Genomic DNA, 23,048 nt, shown 5'->3' on the forward strand with positions numbered 1-23,048 from the left:
CTGTTTAGGTGGAGAAGCTCCAGACACCAGCTAAGATACCACCAACCAGAGAGCAAGAACAAACAGGAAGCGCTTCTGCAACAGTTTCTTCTCAACAGCCATCAGACTACTTGCAAAAGACATTCAAGCTGGTGTGAAATACTCCTGACATGAACTCCTCTGAACTGTGATAACAGACACACACACACACCCTACACGCACATACTCACTTTATATCTTTTACTATGTACATCTTATATCATCTCTTAATTGTGTGTATCTTTTTTATTTATTATTATGTGCATGTCTTTATTGTATTTTTTATTACTTTCCTGAGAGATCCGCACAAGAATTCCAACACCCTCGAAACACCTTTACCTGAGCAAATGGCAAATAAAGTCTTGAATCTTCAATCTTGAATCTGTTACAGTGGGCCTTCATATCCATATCCAACGCATGATAAAAATATATTTTAGTATAATTAATAATAATGCAGTGTGGGTGTACAGTCATGGCTCCACAGCAGTAGTTTCAGGTCAAAGACACTGTGAATATACAGTATAGTTTTGAAGTATAAATGAAGTTGTATGCACATTTTGTGGGTTTGTGTTGTTTGTAAGTGTGTTTGTAAGTGAAAGCGAGAAGGACAGATGTACAGGTGAATCTGTTCTGTGTATTTCTGAATGTATTTCTCATCTTTACCAAATAAAGGAGGTGTGGTTTCCTGCAACTTCTGCTTTTCATGCCTGCTCTGCTCTGATATCACCTTTGAATGGATACTGTAGTTAAGATCCCCTGTGAACATCAAAACACATTATTCTTACTCAACACTGTGAATTTTCACCAGGAACAGCTACACACTGCATTACCAATTTGTTGCAGCAGCCTCTGATTTCCCCGATTTTCTAATGGTTCATCGCAACGGTTGGCTGTGATTAGTCACACAATACGACATTAACCTGTAAATTAAAATTCCTCCATGCAATTTGATGGGTGATTTAATTCCAGCATCGTGCCACCCCTCACTCCCAGCATCCTCCCACCCGCCCTCCCTCTGCCCATTTCTCCCTGTCCTCATCCTCCAGACATCTACCCCCACACTCTCTTGTCTCTCTCTCTTTCTCCATTCGCCGTGGGCTAATCCCATTATGAATTCTTTATATAGCCTTTTCCCTTAATGATCAGTGGGGCCTGCTCCAATCCTGATTACTATTGTACACTTAGCACTACATAAAGCAGGGGATTAATATGCCCCACTAGAATCGTTGCTATGGATCCACTCGTTGCCTTCCGAGAGATGTTGCTGCTGCTTCAATTGGCCATAAATCGCTCTCCCCAGTGGCTTCCCACGTACCAGACGGGGCATGGAAGAATAGGGGGTGAATTTCTCTCTCTCGTGGTCTATCTCTCTCTCCCTGGACCCAGACAAAAGTGATCTGCTCTATAATTCATGACCCAGCGTTTTCTCTTTCTTCTCCTCTCAAATGTTTTCTCTCTTTCCCAAAGACACTGTAGTAACCCTCCTCTTCTGTAGCCCTTACCCCGTGAAAAGGTACTGTAAGACTGGGTGGGCATCATACATGAGCACAGATTGTGAAAGAGTTGAGGTTTTAAAGACGTAATGTATTCAGAAGAGAGCTGTGTGATGTCAAACATGGACAGAGAGGATGGAGGGTGTTAATGGGCTCAGCTGTGTTGGTTCGTTTCGGTGAGGAATTCTGTGAGTGTTAACAAGCTGTTGCAGAGCAACTGCAGGAAAATATTGTACAGTAAGAACTTTTCCCCATGAGTTTCTTCAGAAGAAATATCTAAAGGCCTTCAAATTTGGCATGAAGGTGTATAGACTACAGAGGATGTGCCTCAAGTAATTCCAAAAAGCTAACCCTAGCCCTGTTTAAAATTTATGACTCAGTATTTTAAAAATGCAGGTTGTTCGATCTCCAAAAACGTGTTCTTTAGATAAAGGTTGCAAATGTTTACTCGTATTCCTTAGAGTTTCACTTTCATGTCAGCAGTTACAGTATTTTGTAAAGCTATTTTTTACCTCTCTCAGATGCAGAATGAGTCCAACGCAATAAAAAGTCTCATTCCAGGATGAAACAGAGAAAACAGGGGAAGGAGGCTAAATATGAATGGGGGGAAAACTGAGAGGACTCCTCAGGCCTTCATGTTGTCCTGTTGGCTCCTGTAGCGGTTGAGGAAGATTTCTCTTTTTCATTTGGTGCTAACATATCCCTTTTCTTTCTTCTCAGGTTTAAAGTGAGCGAGCTGAAACAAGTCAAACAGGGTAGTTTGAGGCAAGGCTTGGTGAGCTCTGGGGACACCTGCTGAGAAACGGCAAGAAACAATTCTTTTTGATTCTTGTTTCTTTGTAGTTACAGTCTACCCTCTGAGTATCTTCATCACAGGCCGACTGCATACTGCTGTTCTCTTCTTTTCCTGTACTTCCTTGTGAACCTGAGTGGTAACAATTTGCAACAACCCTATTGCACTGGATTGAGCTCTATTATTGTTCTGTGTGAAAGAATTGGGATTGCATAATATTTTTTTCCTTTGTGATCCCTTCATTATGTACTGCCATGGCTATATGACACAGTGAGAGAACAAACGTATAAAGGTATTGTAAATACTGCAGCAGACATCTGTTTTGTACACTGAAAATCACTGTATTCACAAGCTGTGTTTTTATAAAATAAAATGCGGAAGACAAAATAATAAGCAGATATGCATGATATCATAATTAGCAACTTAAAGGTACCTTGTGGCGTTTCTGACCTCTAGTAGTGCTATGGAGCAGTTGTTTTTTTGTTTTTTTTTTATGAGTGGGTCCCTGTTTTTTTTGTCTTGTAGTGCAGCATGGATATGCACATGCATATGCACATTCATGTGGGTGAAGCAATATGGTCCTGCCAATGGTTTCTCGATTAATCGATTAGTTGATTGAAAGAAAATTAATTGGCAACTATTTTGATAATCGATTACTTATTTAAGTCATTTTTCAAGCATAAATGGGAACCATGCTCTGGCTTTGTCATGTATGACAGTCAATGTTTTGGACTGTTACAACAAACATATTGAAGATATCACAGTGGCTGTAATACGGCAAAAAATAAAAACAATAAAATTAATGAATGCAGCAGTGCACCAGCAAAGGCAGGAAAAGCTTTTCTACTGATAGATGCAGACAGAAACTACATCAGAATACTTCAGGGGTGTTGGTTATCATTTATTGTCCAACACGGACTCAAGAAAACAGTAACCTGCCACTTTCCACTCCTCTTTCTGTACTCTCTCTTTCCTGGCCCCACTCCTCCTCAGGCTGACTCATATTACATAAGACCTGTCTTCTTGAGGCTGTCAACCAATAAACACATAAATGATAACCTGTGATCATGATGTTTGTCACTAGTGACATTATTTGTGTTCACAGCAGTTAATATGTTTAAAAGTTCATACTAAGTTCAGAGACTAGTTCTTACTTCCTTGCACCCGTATTTTCCCTTCTTCCAGTGGTGAGACTGGCTTTCTTGGAGTAGTGGAATCACCCAAGGTACATTAGCTTTTGAGCGATTGCCAGAGCAGCAGCTGTATGTGACCATCCGGTTGCTTCCGTCTGCCATTGACACGCCAGGTCACATGTTCAAACAAGATGGATGCCCAAGATGCAGTAAATTTTGTGGATTATTACATTATTACTTCTGAGCACATATTTCTGCAACACAAAAGCTGAACATACACTTCACTCAGTTTGCCCTCCTATTCCTCCATCTTCCCTGCATCCATCCACTCCTCCATCCTTGCACCCCTAAAGCATCTCCATCCCTCACAACCTGACAATGTCAAGCCTCGTTGCCCTCCATGGGTGTGACAAAGCGCGGTGAGTCCAGCACAAGGCTGTTAGACCCTAGAGTTGTGGTTATACAGTATGTGTAACACCCCATAACACATATATACACACAAACACAAACTCACTTTCACACACTGTCATCCCAGCCAGGTCCACCACCTGCCCTGGCCTGCGCCGCCTCTCTGCCAGCCAAGGAAACTCATGCCTGGGCACTCTGGGCAGCAACCCAGCCTTTCACATCCAGGTCCAGGGCCAAGAGACAGGGGCCAACAGCTGGCGGTGTGCAGAAGGAGCCTGGAGGCTTCCACAGCAGATGAATCACCACGGATTAATATTTAACTCCAGACTCCTGCTTCCCTCTAGCATCTCTCCTTCCTCCCCCTCTGTTCATACCACCTTCCTTCTCTCTCCATCCATCACTCCATCCGCCAGTCCTGCAGGTAAGTTGGCTTATGCTCAACAGACCCATACTGTAAATATGTTATGGGGATGCTGAGTATGGTACTCTTATTTCAGAATTTTTAGAAGTTGGATGCAGGATGCAGAGAGGTTGAGTGCCTGGTGGAAACTAAGTGCAAACCAGGTTGTTTAGCAGTGTTATAAAAATCAAACTTATTTCATCACAAAAAAATAAACCAAAAAATCTGATTCTAGCCTTCATAACGCTTTTGGAACATTTTAGTTATTAGATTACATACTTCACAATATGCACAACGATATAACAAGCTGGAGGAATTCACAGACCGAAATAAAAATATTGAGTCAGTGCAATGAGGCATTAATTTTAACTTTCTGCCTTCTCTACTTTGGATCGTTTTCTTGATCAAAAAGTGAGAATTACAAATACAACCCAGTTTGATGGAGGAGACTGTCCTACTTATTTCTTACCTGCATTGGCAATATTGTGTGTATGTGGATAATAATACTGATTTGTGCAGCATAAACTAAACAAAACATCTGTGCCCTGAAATTTCAGTGGAATTCTTTCCGAATTCAAATGTTTTAAAGTGTTCAGAAGAGGTGAGAAAAGCACACATGCTGTTTTGAGGCAGGTGTTTTATTTGCCCTACACTGTAGCAGCCTGGGAAGCAATGAATGCTCTGATATTAACCAGGCCCATTTTTTCAGCAGGTACTAAAGGCAGGTCATGGCTGAAGTAGAAAGCCTCAGTACTGGTGCTGTAAGCCCAGTAGCGTTAGCAACTAGAGCCAGGCCTGTAATAGCATTCTCAGATGGGATCCGTTATGATGACTGCATGCCTGCCTCGCTCCTTCAGCTCTGATTTTGCGATTAAGGCACCAGACTGCTTTTCTTCTAGTTTTTTCCTCCAGACTGTCTCTGTCTCTCTCTGTCTCTTCCTCTCTCCATCATAACCTTCTTTCAATCCCTTTTCCATTTCTGCATCTTTTCCTTTTCCATCTTGCTTACCTTTTTGTTTCTCTTTATCTCTGTCTTTATATATTTTCCTCTTCTTTTTTCTTACCCTATATCTCCCTTGTCTCTCTCGCTCTATGTGCATACAGTATATGTTTGTAAAGATATATCGGTCCCCTGTGGATCTCTCTCATTCGCATGCATGTTCTGTGAGCCTGAGCCATTCGAGTGTACATAAAACCCGCTCTTTATGGCCAGACATAAAAGAGAAAGGAGGGAAAGAGAAAAGAGATAGATTTTCTTCTGTTCCTTAAAGAAGGGTTGCTCTGATCTCGCTTGTAACGGATTAACCTTTGAAGAACCCTCTTTTCGTTTGGCTTTTTGTTTCTCTTTTGCTCTTGTAACTTTGAACACAAAGGCAATTTTGTCCTGACTAAAAAGGGCAATCTACTGTTATCTGGGTCATGTTGTGATGGTGAATGAAATATGATTTTTTTCGTCTCTCTCCGTCTCGCTCTTTGCCCCCCTCTTGTCCCTTTATGACTGCGTTCAAGGGGAGCACGGTGGTGCATCACTGAATACGTAACCAACCAACGGACCAGTGGAATTGTGGGAATTCATGGGAATCGCCGTGGGGACGGGGGTTCTCGCAGGACCACTTCCTGTCTGTCTGATTCAGGGACACTAAGGGGTGCTTGAGCTTCCCTCCACGCCATCCCTGACGAGGCCTCAGCGGAAAATTTGTGTCTTTGTATGGGACGGGCTGAATACACTCAGAGGTGCCAGCAAACTTCGGAGTCCCCATTGTCTTTCACACCGACCAGGGTCCAAATATGAATATGCATATTCATAAGAAAGAGTTCAGTTTTCATAGCCCCCCACAACCCCTCCCCAACCCTCTTTATTCATCTTTTTATAATGTCCTTCCATCTCATTTTCAATTCTAAATAAGGCGTTCGGCATATGAAAGGTTATTGTGTCACACCCCTAAAGGTTTTGCAATGGTAGGAAAAGGAAAAAAAAAATTATAATTACATCCTTTGCCTATGTGATTCTGTGATTAGTATCGGATGATTATTTCTGGGGATTGAACATGTGTGGGTTGATACCACGAGGTGAGTCTCAGTGGGCTTCGGAGAGACAAAAGTACTTAACTGCTCAGTTTTTCATGAGGTCAATATGATATTATTTCCCCTGAACTCGTCTCTGTAGTTAAATTGTGAGAGACCATATCCCACGCTGTCTGGCACAGGGAGTCCTCACTTTCTTGTCAGCACTCATGCTCGGTGCAATCATGAACACCCTAATAGAACCTGATCTTTCTCACTGAATGTGAAATGTACCCATTTAAAAAAAAAAAAAAAAAAAAAAAGAACAAGGCAACGCTTTAATATCTCTGACATGTTTTAGTTGAGCGTGGAGGATTGGAGCAAGCGTTCACTACTCAGTGAAAATCGATGGCGCTATTACTAATCATAGTTAGCGTCTTCTCCACCGAGTGATGAGAAGCTGCTGGGTAGGCCCTCATCGCTTGAAGGGATACAGTTACATGTGAAGACAAGGCATGTCAAACTTACACAGTGCAGACAACCGTGGGGAGTCGTTAGATCTTTTCACTCGTGGAGAGCATGTAGGTGGATACGAGAGGACGCGGGGGGGGGGGGGGGGGGACATCTTGTTGAATTTCATTTTAACACTCAAGTGTTACTTCAAAACATTTCCTTAAAGGATGATTTAAAGGGATTTCTGCTTTATCAAATAGCACAGAATGACAGGAAAATTGGTAGAGAGATTGAGGAGGAAGGACAGAGTTTATGGTCTGCTCAAAACTACAACATGTGCAAGAAAGACGGTACTGTATGTACTGTATGGAGCGTTGTCTGTTGATCCACACCCATTCAGTATTGCTCTGATGTAAACACTTAGGTGTGTTTCATCTGCTTACAGGAGGTGTGTTGAATGCTTTCATGGATGAGTGTATCTGGGACAAGTGAGTGATCACATTACTGAATTACTATGATATTAATTCATTGTTTTATTGTTTCAGTTATTTCCAGAAGGAATAATTAAGGTTATCCTGCACCTCAAATTTCTCACAAACGGCAAGAGTCTTTGGGATTTTTTGGTGGTTGGCTATCAACACCATGTACAGTATGGATACATCAAGGACACATGGGTATCTGTGGGATGTAGCGAACTTGCTATGGTCTCTCCCCTCCACTCTCTTGACAGTAGAGACAGTAGAAACCCTCAGTCACCAAAGTAACACAAAACAACTGTTAAATGCCTTTTTACTTCCATTTTTTTACCCAATACAGCAGTTGCTCTATACACTTATACACAGTACAGTTCACAGCAGGTTTTACATTTGCTAAAATACTTTACATCGTGTGGTTATGATTGGCAAGACTTCACCTCAGAGTGAAGAATTAACTTTAAAAATATAACTGACCAAATTAAAGAAATCAAAGCTGTTTTATGTACAGTCTCATTATGTTGGAGGTGGACGACATGACTGGCTGATGTCTTACGTTAAACAAAAGGACACAATCGACTCAATATATTGACGACTGATGGTGGAAGTTAGAACTTAGTCCATCAGCATGTTCTTACCCTACTGCCCCAGTTTTGAATTGGAATTGATGGTATGAGCGTGACGTCTGATGCGCACGCGATGACAACAACCTGCTTTTGTGGGTGGGGGTCTGACATCGATGTGCGACACTGGAAATCTGGACGTGATCATTACCAAGGCCTGGAGTCAAGGCCATTAGCTCCACTCCCCCTTCAGTGAGTTATGGGTCATCTGTCACAGGGGCCCGGTGTCCGAGACCTGTCATGGTGAAAGATGAAGGGGTCCTTGCACTCTCCAATGAGCCGTCCGTGGAGATGCCCGCGACAAACGACCCATGAGCAGAGACACACCTTTCATCAGTGAGAGCGATGGGAGCAATGGGACAACTGTGTGTGTGTGTGTGTGTGTGTGTGTGTTTGTCTGTGTCTATTGAGGCAGTAGTGTGTGTATCTGACCTGACCCTTTAAATACCCTTCCCCCTTCCCCTACAATCCATTTTTTCCTTTTTCTTGAAGGCAGAGAGGCCTTGGGTTTGCTCAGGCCATTTTCATGCTCCCTGCTGACAAAAATGTAATCAGACACCTCTGTCTAGTTTAAGAGCACAGTAACAGTGATTCATACAGCACAAGCCCTCATTATATCGCTCCTGTACTGTAGGAACAGAAACATAAGAGGGATGCAGACAATTAACTGTACTTTCATGGGACTGGCCTGACATGTATGCAAAAAGAACACAGGTGATGGACAAAATAACAGAAACACCTGGTAAGGCAATAGATTCTCAAGGACTCAATTTGTATTGGATGATTTTGCACCTTTAGATTTATGTCCCATGCCATTGCAGGGGTTAGTGTGCTTTATATGTTGCGAGGCAGAAAATAAGGATGTGGAGGACAAGACGGTGGAACCAAGTGTATTAGCTACTTAGCCCTAATCATACTTCAAACATAGTTTATTTGCCATAACCAGCGTTTCCCTAATATTAAAGGATAGGTTCATAGCTTTTCACGTCTGTCCTAAAACAACAGTCAGGTGCCCAATTGAACAGTGATGCTTTTTTTTTCTTGCTGCAATCGTTCCTCCTGTTCATACTGGCCTTTAAAAGATTTCCTTCATAAAGCTCTTTCAATGTAAGTGATGGGAGGACAAAATCCACAGTCTTCTGGCGCAAAAAATGTATTTAAAAGTGTATTTGAAGCTGATATGAGGCTTCAGCTGTCCAAGTTAGTCAAATCAAGTAAATATCTTTCAAAGTTACAGTCTTTTTAGTGCCAAATTCTCTCCTTTTTTTACGATCTTTCCACTGCAGCTGAACAGGAAAACACTGTCCGTCGAGACACAAAGAGGGAATATTTTACTAAAAAGACTGTAACTGTGGAAGATATCAACTTTATTTGATTAACTCAGACAGCTGAAACCTCTCATTATATATACTGTATCATATTATTTTGCTCAAAACGAGCATTGTGGATTTTGTCCCATATCACCTAGGTTGTTAACACATTTGGAGGGGATTTTATAATGGTCAGTATGAAGAGGAGGAATGATTACAGCCAGCAAAACCTGTTTCAATGTTCATTTGGGCACTTAAATGTTGTTTTAAGACAGGCACAAAAAATTGGGAAACCTATCTTTTAACCATAGTCGTGCAGATATTGTAGAAAACATGAATTTTGGCCATATTGACATTAGGCCTAGATGTAAAGTTCTACAGAAATGTCATTGACCTTCTTGTATGGTGATAGGCTTGTATAATCTAATACCTTATCTTATGTTGCAACATATACTTCCCTTGCAAAGCTATACATATACTCAATTTTTTTCTTCTATAGTAATTTTGGAGACCATAGTTTGTGGTGGTATTGTATCACATTACAATATATTCTATGGTATCGCAGTTATTTTGTCCAGGCTCTGTGTACTGTATGTACTGTATGTAGGTACATTTGTTCTGAGGTGATGTGTCTTTTGAAAAAACAAACAAACAAACAAAAAAAAGTTATAAAGTACATTATCAGTCACAATAAAAACCTTTTATGTTGGTGTTCAGCAAATGAACGGCCAAGTAAATTTTAGCTGACTGCTGTTTTGAACGGATTCCAGCACTTTTTTTGACTCATGTAATATAGGTTTTGATTGCTAAGTATGACTTCTAAAAGTAACCGTTATGACTTTTAGACCTGTGTAATTGTCACTAATTACCATCTTCACTTAATTAATTAATTTTAATTTAATTAATGACTTTTTTCCCCTTCCAGAACAGATGCACAACATTTCAGAGTGATATATAATATAATGTATGTCGTCGCTGCTCGTTTGTCCTTGATCTGGGTAGTTGTGCTCTCAGCTTAATAATGATTATGTTTCCCTACACATTTACTATATAAAACTTTTTTTTCATTGCGTGTAACAACATGCTACTTGCCATGGCAACTAATTTGGATTCAGGAAAAACAAGACCACATATGTATAGGAACATGATTCATAAAATTATTTCAAACAGTCTCTGGAAAAACACAGTAATTACCCTCTGAGTCAAAGCAAACAACAACTTGGGCACGTGTAACCCCTGAGGGGCCGCACATGAATCACCAGAGTCCCTGAATATATGACTTATTAGATTATTTACAAACATACAGTATATCCTGCATGCATATATAAATAAACATGTGTTTTATTATTTTCTGTCTTAACACATGTTCTGAGGTAATAAGTAAAAGACATGTATGCATTCATGGCAGTTGTATGTGATGTAATCATTTATTTACATATTCCAGGTATCATTTTTCATCTCGTCAATGGGAGCAGAGTATTCCCCGGTGTGGTTTGGGGCTTCTCAGAATATGTAACAGGAACTCCCGGCAAGAGGAAGTGGCACTAACTAATGCGCTTATTTGGAAAAGAGCAGCCAGCAGTCGTCCCCCCCCCCCCCCCTCCTCTCATTTGGCAGGAGACTCTGCTGTTGCACTGGTTTCTATTAGGATTCACTGACACTCTCCAACCCGGTTTCTTTTGGTCTCTCTCATTCTTTCTAGCTACTTTTCTCATTTTTCCCTCTTTCTGTCATATATCTTGATTTCCTTCCCTCTCACATCCCTCCCTTTCTTCTACTTTCTGTCATTATCTCATCGTCTACACAGTAATTGCCCCCCCTAAACTGTGAATGAGACTACCAATCCTTGACTGTCAACCTTTTCCTTTCCACCACTCTTTCCAATTTCCAACCGCTCTCTCCATCTTCCTTCACCCTTCTACTCTCCTTCTTACTTCCCCTCCATCTCTTCTCATTCTTCATCCACCCCTCCTGCACCTCCCATCTCCTCCTCTGTAGCAGTAGTGTGTGTAGATGGTGCTGCTGTACGCTCCGGGCAGAAAAGTAGGCCAGGATTACTCTTGCTGGCTTGTCCCCAGTGAAGCGTGTGTGCATGTGTGCATGTGTGCATGTGTTTGTGTGTCTGTGTCTGCGTCTGTCTGTGTGTTTGTGTGAGTAGGTGTGTGTTCAGGCCTGGGAGAGAGTGGGCATACAGGCTGGCCAGCCAGCAGTCAGCCAGCAGTCAGAGTAGAGCTGGGCATATGGAGCCTCGGTATTGGGCCAGCAGGTATTTTGCAGCGTCTGCTCTCTCCTCCTTTGTTTAATATTTCCCTGCTTCTTGGTGTCCTGGCTGCAGAATCCTATTTGTGCTGCCAGCACAGACCTACAGTATGGTATAAGCTCAGATGGAATATCACTTCTGTCAGATGAACATCATGTATGCTCAAGATTTTATAGAAAAAAAACAGCCGCCTATTCAGCGTGAGTTTACAATAGGTTTGAATTGTTTTGACAGGACCCTATGGTAGGTTCATGAAAGTTCCCTAAAGTAGAAATGATCACCTAAACAAATATGAAGTAATGAGGATTTTCTTTCTGGCATCAGTGGTGATATGCTGGCAGATATTAGGAAAGTATTCAAAAACTAAGATGTGCAAGGCTCCTGTAACTTGTCTCTTAATAAGTGCTTATTTACGTAGGTAGATGCGCAATTATTATGACCTACCATTCGGCTGTCAACACAGGTACTGTACCTGTGGATTTTCGGTTACAGGACATCGTCTTGTTTATGAGCATATTTTTCTGAGGCATATTTGTGAGGTGTCTTAAACGAGTAATGGAGGTGAGGCAAAGCAAGGCAAGTTTATTTTTATTGCACCTTTCAACAACAAGGCAATTCAAAGTGTCTTAACTCAAAATATAAGAGCAACATGAGGTAATATAAAAAACCACATGCAAGTAGGATAAAAAAAGAAAGAAATAGAAGAGAAAGCTAAGCTAAATTGAAATAAAACAGATTAAACATTAGGATAAAATGACTTTGCAATGCAAGATGTGAATTAAAAGTCCCAAATTTAATTTAATGAAAGGAAGTTGCAAAAAGAAAAGTTGTAGGCCTTGATTTAAAACAAGTGAGAGTTGGAGCAGACCTTAGGTTAGGGTAAAGAGGCAACTGATATTCTGGCAGTTTATTTTCACATACATGATCTTGATGATTGCAAACACACACACACACACACATGGGACAGCCCTCATCTTCAATCCTCATCGCCTCAAACTTAATTGTTCTCTTAATTAGGTGGCAGAGCTGGAGCTGGAGGGAACACGTGTTACATACAGTAATTCTGTGAGTGTGTGTATGCATATCTATGTGTGTGTATGCATGTATGCATACAAGCTTGTGAATGTGTGTATAGGTCTGTATACATGTATTTCTATCACCTCTGTGTATTGCTTGGTGTGCCTGGAGGAAGTGGAGCTCTGATCTGTGAGCAGCAGTAGCTCCACAGAGAGTCATGCATGCCAAAATCCAAATTCCCTTGAACAGTCTGACGCTCACTATACGGGGGAGTTTCCCCCTCCCTGAACATGATCTTCTCTGCAGTAGAAAGCATCAGTCTGTACTCCCTTTCTCTCAAATGGTGAGTCTTTAGTTGTTTTTTGTCCACTGAACCATCTGTAATATACTGCTTTGCATTTTCAGTATTTTAATGTGACACAGTATCTTCGCAACCTCATTTATCTTGCTTTTTTCTCATCTTTGGAGCAATTATCCCATTTTTTTGCATTATGAGCCGGATGCTAAGTTGTTCACATTTTAAACCTGCAAATGTTTTTATCACTTTCTGTGTCAGTTTTTGTCTGTGCCTCTGTGCGCACAAGTATAAATCCCCCAAATTGCCAGACACTGGTACACCTGACTTTATAATTAGGGTCTCCCAAGGCACATTTAAAAGGGCAAAAAAGATCTCTATGAAATGGTGTATATGAGAATGAGGAACCTCACTGGAGATGCCCCCTCCTGTAGCCAGGCCTGGAACCAAACTCGTTGATAATGGCTGGACTCTGGAAAGTGGGGAGTCCTAGGGAAGGGCTGGGGAGCAAGACATGCTCATAGGCTGCATTGCTTAACGTGCTGCAACCATGACCCTGACTTGAATAAGAGGCAGAAAATGGATGGACAGAATGGATGAACCTCATGAGGATGAGTGACAGTTATCTGTGCAGGAGCATGACCAGCTGAGATGAAAGCAATACACCTTCTGCCTCAAGGTGAGAAATTTGTAATTGTATATTGCATTCAGTGTTGTACTGCTGTAACACTGTAAAATACCTATCAGGGTCTAATGAAGCATATGAGTCAGTATATGACCTTAAAAGACATACTTGCTGCTGGGATTTTTTTCCTCTAAAAGCGGCAAGGCAAGGCCTGATGACCAGATTACTATGGAATGGATGTTCATTGTCCACAGTGGGCAAATCCCCATAATGATGATGATCACTTTCAGCTCAGTATTTTCCCTTAACCACAACTTTTTCTGCCATGAGTTTACATTGTATTCTGCTTGTTGTCCACTTAAACTTTAGAACTGCCACTCTTCAGCCCTAATCCCCTCTTGCAGAAGAAATATAAAAAAAATATATAAAAATCTGAGAATAAAATGAAAGATTCTGAGCATGTCTGTGCGATTTTAATGACCCCATGGCCTTTCCCCTACAGTGCCAACCTCGGGACAAACTTTATATTTTTAGCTCCATGATTGGCTTAAGTTTCTGATGAAATGGAAAGGGTTTGTGTTGGAGCTAGTCCACATGTTTGCTCCTCTGATGAGGCCCAGCACCATGCTAAAAGACTGGACTCTTGCTGATTGGCATTGATTGAAGTGCATTTAAGTTTCATGGTGCTTCTCTGCAGAAGAGTGCAAGTCAAGATTGTGGAGGTTTGGTAAAAAGAACATGTGCACTCCAAACAGTCCCATTAACATATACAGGCTTTTCTGTTTGGCGATTCTAACAGGCAACAGAGTTCAGGTTGCATCAAGGTTGTTGCTTTGGTCCTGGGACACACTGCCTGCGTTAGCAGCGCATGTGCGTCATGGAACCTCTTGCTTTTCATTTTGGCATGATGTTAACAGATTAGAGCAGCCACACAGCAGCGCTCTAAAGATTCCACGTCTCGCCTATTTTTACTATGTGATGCACGCGGTTCTCAGCAAAAATAGACAGTGAAAATGATCTGTTGATAGCCATATTGATCATAACAGCAATATTACACCTTTCACTATAGTCTCAATGTCTATATCTGTAGAATATGTCACAGAAATGAAAAAAATAAATATAAAGTGCTTCCAGTGCAGGTCAACCTGTGCGGGGCACGCCGAGGCAGGGAGCCTCTCTGGCGGGGAACTCCAGCGCGGAGAACCAGTGACACACGGAGCTTCTTTTCTTGACTCCTGCTCGCTTTCTGTGATATTAGTTCAAACCGGGACTCCTGCCTGTTGTTTAACCTGCTTCCAGATGGAGATTTGGTGTTGTTATTTTCCTTATTTGTTGTCAGTTTCCATCCTGACAGTTAGTTTGTCAGAGTGTGTTTGGCTTGGTATCGTCAGGAGGGATTTTCTTCACTTGGAGTGTTGACAGCGGGGGTTTAACTGGCGGAATAATCAATATAATCAATTAAAAAAAAAATTCTGTTTGAGGAGTGTATGTGGCTGATACAAAAGTAGCCCCAACCAGATCCCACCATGCCCGTCAGAAAGAAAGCTGCTTCCACCTCGCGTATTATTTTTCATTTATTATTTATTTATTTATTTTATTTTTATTATTCATTTATTTTTCTCAATTGAGCACACGCTTCTTAACCTGTTTCTGTCTAAACTAAATATAAATGAAATTTATAATGAAATGATATGAAACATTCTGTTATTGACGGCCATTATCAAAGTCAAACCCTATGTCTGTGTGGACACCACACGTGTGCGAGCCGCAGCACACGTGCTGCTCAGGTAGGCAGTGTGTCCCAGTCTTAAGACTAAACAGTTGCCACAAAACTATTAAAACCGATTATTGACCTGATAGTTCTCAATCCCCGAACCTCCTTCCATATCACCACTAGTACAAAGTCATTTCTGCACAGTAACTCAGCTCCCTTGTGGAAATATGATTAAAATTTGAAAACGTTGCTCCGTCCAGGTGAAAGTGTTTAACGCTGGGTAGCATAGCGGCGCAGGTGAAAGTGTTTAGTGCTGGGTAATGCAACCTCTCTTGGCCCCCCGCTTTTGCAGCTGCGCATAATTATAGTCTCTCTCTCTCTCTCTCTCTCTCCCTCTCTCTTTTTTGATTGCTTCCCTATGTAGGTGCAGATTAGCCAGGAAAAGGACATATTATACAGTATAAAGTACAGTGTGCTTTATTAATCCCTTCACTCCAACTTCACTGCAGCCATCATTGTCTTTTTTTGTAATAGCTAATCAAAGAATCCCTATTATTTTAAGTCATTATCATTCATAATAAACCTGTATGACAGTAGTTTGTTATTCAAGAGAGCTGGAATTGACATCTTCCACTCCGACAATAGTGCATATGATAAAGGTATTAAAAGCCAGTGAAACTTCTCGTGCTTCATAAGAATTCAGTTAAAGCATGGAAAACACAATAAATTATAAAGCGCAGTCTTTTCTACATATGCTGGTTGATCTTCAGCGTTTGAATTAGTTCTGCTTCTTCTCTGTGTACAGTACACACAGATGTGTGTAACAAAGGGTGGAAGGCTGGGAAGGAGGCGGTTCCATCAACCTCCAGCCTGTAGCTCTCTGCTGGCTAATTAACCATCATTTTACCCAGGGCCTGAGCTGCACTGATGGGGGATAAGCTAGCCTTTGACGGGGTAAGGCAAGCGTGGCGGTTCCTAATCAGGGGGCCTGCAAGTGGGGCGGAAAACACCTGTTCTGAGTACAGGTGTACACCCTAGCACATGGCTGCACTCTTCTGCCCCCTCTCCCTCCTCCACTTACCTCCTCCCAGCTCTCTTTCACTCTCCTTCTCCTTTTACACGATTGCTGACTCGCATTCCTGCACTCTGTTTGACTCAGTTTTCCTTTGTACTCATTTTCTGCATAGCTTCTTTTAAATGCACAGTTTTTGGAGCCAATCTCAACTATTTAGTGGTGCTTTTCTTATTCTGGTTGATAACTGACCTGATAATTTACACAATGTGACCTCATGCTGTGATATTTATACCAGAATTGATAGGAGTAAATATTAAGCAATGTAAACACCAACAGTAATTATTACAGACCTGCAAACTTGATGTTTTCACTAAAAAATATGGCAGTCTGACACTTTCTATGTAAAATGCCACATACCTGTGGTGTGTCGATGCATGTAAACGCTTCAGAAAAGCAGCAATAACATCAAATTCTGCAGATCAACATATCTCAGCTTACTGTACCCTGACTTCTTCTTTCTGTCTGAAGCAATGCTACGTGATGCGGTCAGTAGAGTTTCACTGCAAGATATCATCAAATGGTCAGAGAGAGAGAGAGATGGAGAGAAGTGGTTGAGGAAAAAGTGGTCAAGGAAAAAAAAGTGACAGGCCTGTCATTAGGTTTTGGAAGAGATCAAGAGATACCAATTTCTGCAGCCAGTGATGTCTCATTAAACCCTCACATAATGCTCTCACAGGGGTCATCGCTGTAGTCATTGTGTTATTTTAATCAACATTTATCTCTAAGTTCAGAAATAAAAACGAAAAACAGCAAAAGTTGAAAGATGTGTCCCTGTCACAGAAGCATGTGTAATATGAGACTAAGTCAGTCATCTTAAATGGTTTCTTATTACGAGTTAATCCAAGTTATTATGACCCAACAATGATCTTAAAAGGCGATGACTCAAAAACAGATGACTTGGCAAACTGTGGCTAAACCTGCTCTACTTACTAGTTTAAACACATTTAATTGTAAGATTTATACCTGTAAATGTAACATATACATTAAGGTCATTACATGATGTTCTGGACAATTATCCCAAAGTGAAATGGTAAAATTCCTGACTAATAATAAACTAAGGATAGTGAAACTATAATACTAAAATACATTTAAGTAGCACTTAATAGCTCTAAATGTGCAACTTAAAAAGGTTTCTTCTTCTGTAAGGCATAAAAACATTAAAGGTAGATAAAAGCAGCAATAAAAATCTAGAGGAAATGGTCTCACAAAATGCATAAATGTGTAAAAATGAAGTTCAATTTAAGAAACAACAAATTATTTCACTGTGGATCAGGGCGATCCTTCATAAAACTGTTAAAATCAATAGCCAATATTGATCACTGGTGTGTTTTTCTACCTTTATTTATCAAAATAAAAAGGAATAATAAAGTTTTGGTGTCTGATTCAAACTTACGGTTAATATCTAAAAGTGACTCTATATATTTGGAAAAAAAACAAGATCAGCAAAGAGCATGTTAGGATGTGACTTCCCAGCAGCACATGGGTTGTATTTTATATCTACACAGTTCTTAATGCATGCACCGTAGTTGATGTTAGTGATGTAACATCAGGCTCTTCATGACAAGGCATTAGTATTCTTGGAGAAGGTGTATACTTGCACGTCTGCACATCTCTTCCATCCTGAATTTCCTTCCTCTCATCTTTTGTCTTCATTGGAAACAGCCTGCGTCTTGCTTTTCACTGAAGGAAGCAGTGCATGGATAATATGGTTACGCCGTTACTGATGCATAAAGCTGCGTGTCTGGTTCTTGTCAAGACCTTGCCACCAAAGTCAATTTGCCCGTGCCCTGGCAGAATGTAATATTTCTTTAATCAGATCAACACGGAAATTACGTCGGTGGACTGTATTGATACGAGAGGAAATAATTAAACTCTGGGCTCCAGGAATAATTTCACCCTCTGAGCATTACTGTAAACCCCATAAAAAAACAAAACCATCCTCTCCTCCCTCCTTTGCAGGATGAGATAAAGAGGAAACCAGGAACGTAGATAGACAGATGAGATTTCATTTACTCAGCCTCTGTTTTCCCTCCAGCCTTTCAGCAGGTTCCTCTCACCCAGTATTCCACTACTGCATCACCGTCATCCAGCATGATGTCCATAACCTCTGTGGGTTTCAGTGTGAGGCAACGCTAACTGACACTGAATACGCTTAAACTTTAGCGAAACAACTCTACAAATTTCTTTTCTGTGCCAGAGGACACAGACATCTAATAGAGAAGTTGCATCAGTGTGTAATGAATGAAGAAGTCTGTTGCTTTGTGCTGCTCATAGATTTGTTGCTCCTTGTACACTGTCCCACCCTGTGTAAGGTTGTTAACTGTGACGCTCAAATGAACCAGACCAGACTCCTCTAATGGCTCTTATTGGATCTAGCTGGGAGGGAAGATTGGCCCCACCTGGGTTACCGCCACTGCATCCCTTACCCATCATGCCTGCCTCGATGACACAAAAGCCTCTTCATGCCTTCACCAAGGTCATTCGTAAAAACAAAGATGCTTGGATAGAGAAATAGCTGCCAATTTTTTATTTGACATATAACAGTAACGGTAATAGAAAGAGTATATCAGTTTATATATTTTAGATTATTGAATAGAAATTGTGCATGTTTGAGTGCTTCATGCTTTTACTAGTTTATCAGATAGGTTTGGTTCAATCTGGTCTTGTGTGGTTGTTTCCAGACTGAACACTTGTAGCAAAAATTCAGCTCGTGAGATTAAGTCTGGCTGTACGAGACCACTGATCGACACAACAACAATAGAGTTGTGAAGTGAAAGGAACCATTTTGGGCTCCCCTGTTTCTGAAAGGAAAAATCTCATTCATTTTTCACCACAGACAACATTATATGACTCACAGTCTGAGCATTTCTACTGCTTGGAATGGCATGAAGCTCTCCCGGTTGAATCATCAGTACAAAAAATGTAGAAAATATCTGGTTCTTTGATAAAAAGTCGAAGTTTCAAGACTGTGTACACAAACATTTCTGGATAGAAGTTAAGGTGCATATTGGCAAGAACAGCCAATCACCGAGCTTAAAATTCGGTCATGTGTGCCACTAACTGTGGACGGGAGCTAAAGGTCACAGTGTTGACAAAACTGATTTACAATCTGGTGAGTGAGTCAGTTCAGCTTTAATTTCTGGTTGACTTGAGTGAATTCAGCAAATACGGTGAAACTTCAACAACAAAGAAAATTCATTACTGCTGTGATTCGAGTCTCTGACTGGCTTCTTCTCCATAGCAGCTGAGGCTCATGGGTATTGTTGTATTCTTAGCTGTCTCCCATGCCAAAATCACAGACAAAACGTGATTTCTCAGAAACAAAGTTGAAATAATTGAAACTGGTGGTCATAATATAAAACTTAAAGATTTTGACATTAACCAGGAGAGTCCCGTGTTTCTATGTAAATGTTTAAGGCACCACTGAAAGCATCCTCAGTGTATCACTGCCTGGTATAGTGACTGCACTGCACTACATTGCAAAACACTGCAGAGGGTTTTGCGGTCATCCCAGGACATCAGCGGATGTGAGCTTTGCTCCATCCAGGATACACACCAGGCAATGTGCCAGGAAGGCCCGTAGGATTATTAAAGACCCCAGCCACCCCAACCACGGACTGTTTCAGCTGCTATCGTCTAGCAAGCGGTATCACAGCCTCAAGGCCTGGACTAGCAGGCTCGAGAACAGCAAGGCCACCAGGCTTATGAACACTAACGGCCTGCAGGCTGCCTGATGTCACACACACACATACATAAGCACATATATTTGTACACACACATATGATATACACATATGGATATTTATTTATAAGTTATGGGGAGGACACATGCACACTGCACTTTACATACTTACATACATACACTCATGTTTTACACTCTTCTTATTGTTTATGCTCTTATGTATTACTGTTGCTTTTACTATTTTAAGTATTTCTTTTTTTCCTTACTGCATTGTTGAGGAGCTGAAACTAAAGATTTTTACTCTCTTATACTTATGTAATGAGATATAACATTAAAGAACTTTAAACTACAGAGTGGAGAAACACACCGGCACCCCTCCCACTCTGCAATTTATGTGCCAAAACCGGGAATCCATGATCACATGTTTACTTTCATAGCAACACTTTGCTCACACACACTCACACACGGGCTATTACGATGCTAATGTTTTATATTTATTCTTGTTCAAGGGGCCCTTGACAATATTTTTAAAAATAGAAGAAAGAATTATTCCTTCCCTCCTTCCACAGCATCTAATCGGTTTGGTTACGACCTGTTTGCGTTGTGTCACGGTGACTGCGGCTACATTGACACTCCGCTACACTTGATACATCTTGTTAGTAAATGAAGTGTTAGCAGGGATAACACACAATACACCTTGATCAGGCGCTCAAATGGAAGATTAATTTACTCTTCTCCTGAATGAGCAATCCACGCGGTCCATAATTATTTAAGTTCCATTTTGGGTTAATTATGGTCATTAGCATTATGCGTTCTAAGTGAGGGGCTAATTTTGAAAAAAAAGTGCCTTGAGATTTAACAAAAAAAACCCACATGAGCCTCTGAAATGAACAGATCATTTGGTTTTGAGGGGTGGAAACTAATAGAAAACAGCAACAATTATTCTATTTATTATTATTATTATTATAATTCTATTCTAATAAAGTTTGAATGATTAGAAGATGTATAAGGGTGGGTCTTTTGATCACAGATTTTGTTCTTTTGAAATTTATCCCATCTTGTATGGCATTGAGCCATCAAAGGCTCAACGTGGATCTCTTTGGGTTTCCCTGGTATTATAAAACTTTGCCAATCCGTATGCCAGCAGAAGATGAAATAGAGCGTGTGGTGTGCAGTGAGAGGAAGGTTGCAAGGGACAGGATGATGAAGGCTTGTTTGGCTCTCCTCGTTTCTCCTCAGTAGAGCAGCCCAGCGTGAGGAAAAGCTTGTTAAAACCCTAATAGTAGCTATCAAAGGCTATTGATTATCTTTCCCGCCCTGTTTGGGTGACAAAGTGAGCATTAGCTGGAACCATAGAGAGCTTCTTAAGACACGTTTCCTCAGGGGCAGCCCAGTCCCCTGGGCTGTCCGCCGCGCATACACAGACACACACATACACGCACAGACTGACTTGCGTTTCTTTTTTTCAAAGCTAACACACTGCTATCCTTTCACCCTCCTGCCACCAGATAATCAATTTTACAGCCAGGGATCAAACACTGAGCCCTCTGGCTGTGTGCTGCAGTGACTACTGTAACACACACACGCACACACACACATAAAATCAACCTTGCACACATAGTAGTAAATTCTCATAAAGCTTGGTTAGGGAAGTTTCTTGCTCCATGCAGTTCATTTGCTGGTGTTTTAGTATCTTTTTTTTTTTTTTTTTTTAGCTTTGGCCATGATGCATAAAGAATGTTGTCCTTGGAGAACTGAGAGAATGAACATTGCACTAATACACAGAACAATGAGCACTCTTTTGGCCAGTGATGTACAGAACAAGCTGCATAGCCAATGAACTCCTACTCCCATTCTTCCTGTTTAAGTGCGTTTCTCCTCCAGTGGTTCAGAATACCCGAAGAAATGCAGTAAAGTATGGTAGAAACAGGAGAAAGGGTTATGTGAGGCAACTTATACATAAGGCATTGTAACAACCAAATTAATGGATGTCTGTTAAAATATTCACTCGATTAACCCACAGATTTAGGGCGGCCTACATGGAAATTCAGAAATTCCAAAATGGTGTGTTTGTGTCTTTTTCGCTTGGCTGCATCCAATTCGCAGACCCGGAGATGTCAGGCTTCTTCGAACACACTTCCTGTTCTCGGGTTTGTGTATGAAGAACATTTTAAAATCTGCAAATTCTCTACTCTACAGTATATTGAAGGCTGCATATTTTAGCACAAGGCATAATTTGATGGGAGCATTTAGTGCAAGAGCTTAATACACGTTGGCAGCTGTGTTGTCAGTCACAAAAACATGCTAAACTGACTTTCAGACTCCTCTGATGTGGATTTAGTTTAGTCTAATGTTGCATTCACATCATATCAAATTATGCTAAAATACTAGATGTGACTACAACTTGGAGGTGGTGATGTCCTTATACCTCTACATTAGGGGGTTATGCTTAGGCCATAGGTAACGTCCACCGCTTCAAAGCTGCTAGATGCTGACTCTGAAAAAAATCCCTGGTTTCAAGTGACTCATTCAAAAAGCATCTTCTCCTCTCTGGAAATACTGAGTCAATAATTTCTTTCAAGTAGTCAGTAGTTATGGTCTTAATTACTTAATCCAGGCCCTCTAATAAGTGTGCTGATGTTCATTTTGGAAATTATTGCTCTGTTAATAAGATGAAGACTTATAGTATAGCTTTGATGTCTGCCGTGTGGTCTGTTGATTGACAGCTATGATTGACAGTTGGCTCACCTGCTGCTCTCCCTGGCTCCGGGACTCATTCTGAGTCAGACTGTTGTTGCTTTTCTTCAGTAAGTTCAATGTTACTTGATTATGATACCTGCCCTGTTTGCACAATTGAGCTAAAGTAGCTAATGTTAGCCAAAGTGTGAAACACTCAATGTTCGAGGTAGCGGGTCATGCTTCCAGAGCGTGAAAGACAACAACCTGCACTCCTTATTTATAAGGTCCTGACTCCAAACGGAAAAGATGGCGCTGACCATAAGAAGCAATTCTGGGCTTCAAACTGACTCCACTTCAAAATCAATGGGTGATGTCACACCTCGCTACATCCGTCCTTATACACAGTCTATGGTATCTACATGTTGAGGCTATAGTGGCAATGGAGTTACCATGTGGAGCCCGCAAGAGCTGTGATTGGCTGTTGAAGACAACAATAAGGAAGTTGAAGAAAGACTCAGTCATCTTCTCCTCTTCAATAACAAACACATTACAATGCAAACCTTCTGTTCACCACAGTCACCGCTCTGAAGGAAT

General features: G+C 41.0%; 1 protein-coding gene across 1 annotated transcript in view; it reads left to right on the forward strand.

Annotated features, from left to right (window-relative positions):
• Positions 1 to 2,824: 2,824 nt before the first annotated feature.
• The window catches only part of LOC121912203 (homeobox protein Meis1), a 166,744-nt gene continuing 146,520 nt past the window's right edge, over positions 2,825 to 23,048 (forward strand). Inside the window, exons 1-2 of the mRNA XM_042434336.1 lie at positions 2,825 to 3,856; positions 3,973 to 4,266. The gene's annotated coding sequence lies outside the window, so the exon portion shown is untranslated. The remainder of the gene's footprint in view (positions 3,857 to 3,972; positions 4,267 to 23,048) is intronic.

The sequence above is a fragment of the Thunnus maccoyii genome, chromosome 14 (assembly GCF_910596095.1).
Source record: "Thunnus maccoyii chromosome 14, fThuMac1.1, whole genome shotgun sequence".
NCBI lineage: Eukaryota > Metazoa > Chordata > Actinopteri > Scombriformes > Scombridae > Thunnus > Thunnus maccoyii.